This window comes from Alosa sapidissima, chromosome 5 (assembly GCF_018492685.1).
Source record: "Alosa sapidissima isolate fAloSap1 chromosome 5, fAloSap1.pri, whole genome shotgun sequence".
Taxonomy (NCBI): domain Eukaryota; kingdom Metazoa; phylum Chordata; class Actinopteri; order Clupeiformes; family Clupeidae; genus Alosa; species Alosa sapidissima.
The window spans coordinates 9,080,068-9,085,067 of record NC_055961.1 but is presented as its reverse complement, the minus strand read 5'-3'; the positions used below and the strand labels follow the sequence as shown (position 1 = coordinate 9,085,067).

At 47.0% G+C, this 5,000-nt stretch overlaps 1 protein-coding gene across 2 annotated transcripts in view; it reads left to right on the top strand.

Moving 5' to 3' along the window:
* Positions 1-301, top strand: part of zgc:100829 (uncharacterized protein LOC445149 homolog) — a 17,930-nt gene extending 17,629 nt beyond the window's left edge. For both annotated transcript variants that reach the window (XM_042092752.1, XM_042092751.1), the window contains one exon: positions 1-301. This exon is cut by the window's left edge and continues 1,171 nt beyond it. The gene's annotated coding sequence lies outside the window, so the exon portion shown is untranslated.
* Positions 302-5,000: the final 4,699 nt, after the last annotated feature.

The window sequence follows — 5,000 nt, the reverse complement described above, 5'->3', positions numbered from 1 at the left end:
GAATGTGGTCAGTGGTCTCTCCCACAGTGGTTGGTCCACCTGACATTACCTGTCTGAGGCCATGGCTATCATGTCCACATGTACATTACCAGCTTTCTGAAAGCTTTGATTTTTCACTTGTACTGTTTACTTTTGTACGTAACACGCCCAGTGGCACCTTTTTACATTTGTACTTGTTCATTATCCCTTACCAATTCAGAGGGGAACTCAAAAACATGACCATGTTCAGTATTTGTATGTTGTATAAATGCACTGTTGGTGTCCTTTTTCATGAAATTATATCTTACTTGAGCACATCTGACTTAAGACTTTAGACTCTTTGTGTATGTGTGTGTGTGTGTGTGTGTGTGTGTGTGTGTGTGTGTTTATAGTGAGACATTTTTTCTAAATTACTTTTGAATATTTCCTAAATTATGCCTTCAAGTATGGATTGCTTGCCAAAGCAATGTTTCAAAAGTAAATAACACGTCTCTATCCTCGAGATAAAAAGTCATTTTGTCATTGTTTAGAGCCAGAGGTATTGCTATGCCTCAAAGTATAGTCTAGCTCTCAAAATAAAATTAAATAGCTTATGTAAAGCTATCAGTATTTTAGCAGTTCCATTTGTATCCAATTGTACCATTTCATCTCCAATAACTCAGGATGTATAAGGTGTTGCCATTGCTTTTGCTGCATGCCCTGCAAGGAGTAGGAACACCTGCCGCTGCACTCTTTGCTTATCATTGATAATGAAATGTCTGCATTTCAAACGCAGGCAATGAGCAAAGTATCCCATGCATGACGTAGAGCTCCCGTGTGGCACATGGGGACTGACCCACCGATGTTTGTGCTTTGGATCTTGCTCATGGTATTCAATTAGCAAAATGGATATTGACAAGTTAGTACATTTACTTTAGTTAGACTTTATGTTATGTTCCTATCAACTGACATAGTGAATACCCAATAATTAAAAATAAGGTGGCCCTGCATGATGATTAGTTTCACATAGCTTACAGTTTATTTTCATTCATAATGAGATTTTCTAGACATTCCAAAAAGTACCATGTCAGTGAAACTGATGAAATGTACAGTGTATTTGATTGAACCATTTGCAGATCTTGACTTAGACAATGAACCAATACCTAAATGCTCCAAGGGTGTGACTGGTGAAGAGAAAAGCAGGTTAATATATAATTGATAAATATAGGCAACTACAGATAATTTACTAAATCAAGACATACGATTATGTATGTAATGCATACATAATGTAAACAACGACAAGAAATTCCACATACTCATTTGCCAGAACGTGCCAAAGCATTTGGGGTTTGCTCATAAGAATGAGACCTGTCTGTGCGGTGAGGTCTGTGCTAGCCCTTGGGATAGTAAGTATATGTGAGGGTGTCCCTGGGCTGCCCAGTCTAATGTATGGACTGGAGGCCTCGCCTGGCGGTGACAAGCTGGCTTAACTTCAAGATGGATGCACTCACACGCACCACACATTTATACACACCCTCAGTCACACTCACTGTATGCTGTGCCCAAAATATCCTCACACACATACATAGAAAATGAGCACAAACACATATTTACTAAACAAATAAACAAGCACAACCCCAAACATGCACACACACACACAGAGACTGTACAGTAGATGATATAATTGCTTTTGGTTATCATTTTGTTTGTTCAAAAAATATAAAACATGAAATAGTTAATAAATAAAAAATAAAAAAGACAAAAGTGCTACCTACAGGTAAACAAAAGAGAAGGAGCTGATGATAGATATTACTTTATTACATACTTATTACACGGCTCTTCACAAGGCAAGTAGAACGCTCCATTGACTTGAATGGGATTTCCCAAAGTTCTAGCGGTCATTATTTCCTAGGAAAGGACCTCTGAAAAAAATAATGACCGCTGTCAATGGCAACGGAGTTTGTGCTTCTAATTCGGGTATTTCATATCACTACGCAAGGACTGGAACTTCATTCAAAAGTGAAAGCAGACGGTTGATCAGCAGTGTTCTAAAGAATGTTTGATTCAAGGTCAGCGTGTGTTGTTGCGAACTATTTGTTTCAGCAAATGCCACGATGAACGGTAACAAATAGGCTAGGCTATGTAGGCTAAAGTCATATCGTGGGGAGTTTATTATTTCGTTTTGGCAAGTAGCCGTGTAATAAGTGGGATAATGTATAGAACACTGGTCATTATTGGGAAAATAAGTCCCTTCAGGGCGGAACAAGACCCCTCTGCTGCGCGTCGGGGGCCGGTTCGCCCTGTCGGGACTTATTTTCCCAATTATGACCGGCGTTCTATACATTATCCCTTAATAACTACAATAAACTAATGATGAACATAATTCATGATTATTTCAATCCATAGACCAGTATAAACGATAGGCCTCTGAACTGTTATAAGAGCAATGTCTGTTGTAGAACTGCCATGAAATGGATGAAATTGTCATCAAGCAGGGTATTATCTTCTTGGCACTATTGCCATGCCATGCCATGTTAAAACTCCATGAAGGCTGTTTGTATGGACACATGCATAAATTGATTCAGCTATGGCCTGGCTGCCGTTGAGTCCCATTTCAGCACAAGAGTAAATGCCTGCTCTAGTCTGTAGCAACGTCTTCTGGGCTACTGTTTTATCCTTCATGGGTATACACACATGCACACACACACAGACATACGATCACACAGGCATGTAGAAGCACACACACACACACACACGCACACACAGAGAGAGAGAGAGACACACACACACATGAAAACTGAGTCCAGCTTTCTCCCTCTGAGACCAACAATGGCTGCGGCTGTTCTCTGACGCACAGAGACGTCGCTGAGCAGTTTCCAGGCAAGCACAGGAGGCCCCTGGCACCCCCCCTCCCCAAACTCACACACACACTCACTCACACACACACACACACACACACACACACACACACACACACACACACACACACTCACACCACCACCTCCACACACACACACACCCCCACACCCCCCGCCTTTTCTCCACACAGCCTGGCCACCGGCAACGGGGCCTCCAATGAGAGATAAAAAGGGGCCGTTGTTGTTGCCGCGGCAGCGCAGGGGAGATGGACGCCTCTGTCTCTGCTGCTGCCTCTATCTCCTGACGCCCACAGAAAAGGAGGGAGAGAGAGAAAAGAGGGGAAGAGAGAGAGAGAGAGAGAGAGAGAGAGAGAGAAGGAGCACAGAGGAAGAAGAGAAGTGCGGCGCGGCAGCGTTTGTGGGGCGTGGAGGATCGCCGCGGTGGTGTGGTGCTGTGGTGGTGTGGTGCTGTGGTGCTGTGGTGGTGTGGTGGTGTGGTGGTGTGTGGAGAGGAGAGGAGAGGAGAGGAGCCAAGTGTGGAGGGGGCCGGGGCCATGTGATAGGGAGAGCATGCGGGCACGGCTCGGCCCCCCAGGCAGAGGCACTGGGGCCTGCTGCGCCTCCTGCATGATTAATCTGACTGAGGGGCAGGAGGAGGACTGCCACAGCCCTGCCTGCCTGCCTGCCTTCCTGCCTGCCTGCCTGCCACAGTCACGTTAACTCTCTACTCACCAGCCAGACACACACACACACACACACACACACACACACACACACACACACACACACACACACACACACACTGCTGCCAATACTACTAGTGCTACTCACACTACTACTAGTACTACTAGTACTACAGACACACACACATGCACAAATACACACCAGGCACACACAAAGGCATCACCGACACACACACACTCATAGGTTCTTTGCCTTTCCTCTTCTCTCTTTCACTCACAAATGCATTCTCTCTCTCTCTCTCTCTCTCTCTCTCTGTCTCTCTCTCACTCAATGCCCCCTCCCTTCCTCTCTCTCTGTCTTCTGTCTCCCTCTCCCTCTCTCACACACGAACTCTCTCACTCTCTCTCTCTCTCTCTCTCTCTCTCACACACACACACACACACACAGCCACACACACACACACACACGCAGTCAGTCTACCTTTGTAAATCTGGGTTGATGGCCACGGCGTGGGCTAGTGGAGCCACCTGCAGTCCTCGTGGCGGCGTCTGAAAGTGGAGCGTCGCGCGGTGCGGTGCGGTGCGGCGTGGAGCAGAGCAGAGCAGCGCAGCGGAGCCTTGTTTGTGCCAGAGGCTCTGCTTGGCTCCACCGGTCACATGACGTCCAGCCATCCTGGCGCACACATGCTGTCATGGGACTGCTGTGCGGCTGTCCATTGACAGGCCTGTTTGATTAGAGACTCGGCACCTCTAGGTTGCCGGGGGAACTTGCACACGAGTCCTATTTGCCTGCGGTTCACTAATGGATTTATTTTAGACCAGTGACCAGACCTGTTTTCAAGAGCCATTAAATCTAGCAGTCGTAGCTCCAGCTGTCACTCTATAAATAATAATAAAAACTAAAACATATATATCTTTGTTTTCAGTTTTTTGATGTTGTTTATGTAAGTAGTTTTGCGGCAAGCGGTAATACGTGCTCCAAAATAATGGTCCAGGGAGTTTGGTGGAGGTGACCATGCTGGATGGAAGTAACCCCAATTTGGGCCTCTGGTGGTTTCAGCTAATGGCCTGAGCTCCACACCTCCCCAGTCCCCTGGCTCAGGCGCGCAGAGGGTTAACCTTCGGCAGTCCACTCCGCATTAACTGGAAAGGAATGAAGTGTCAAGCGTGTTCTCACCGCAGCGAGACGGTCGAAGGCCTCCCCCCCCCCCCCACTACTACCCCCCCCCCCCCTCTCCTCCACCTCCTGCAACCTCCCACAGCCGTGACCAAATTATTTTCGAGCCTCCCGAGATTCGCCTCGCCAGACAAAAATCTGCAGCGCAGGCCCTGATTCAGTGCACAAGCACGCAGCCTCCCCTGCCTCTCAACGCCTCAGCGTCGCCACTTTGAAGAAGAGGAAGGGAAAAAAAACAGGCCCTCCTTCTTCGGCGTCTTCACGGGCCCACGGCTCGAGGCCGGCCCCAGCTGTTTACGCTTGGCACACATTTTTAAATGCCCA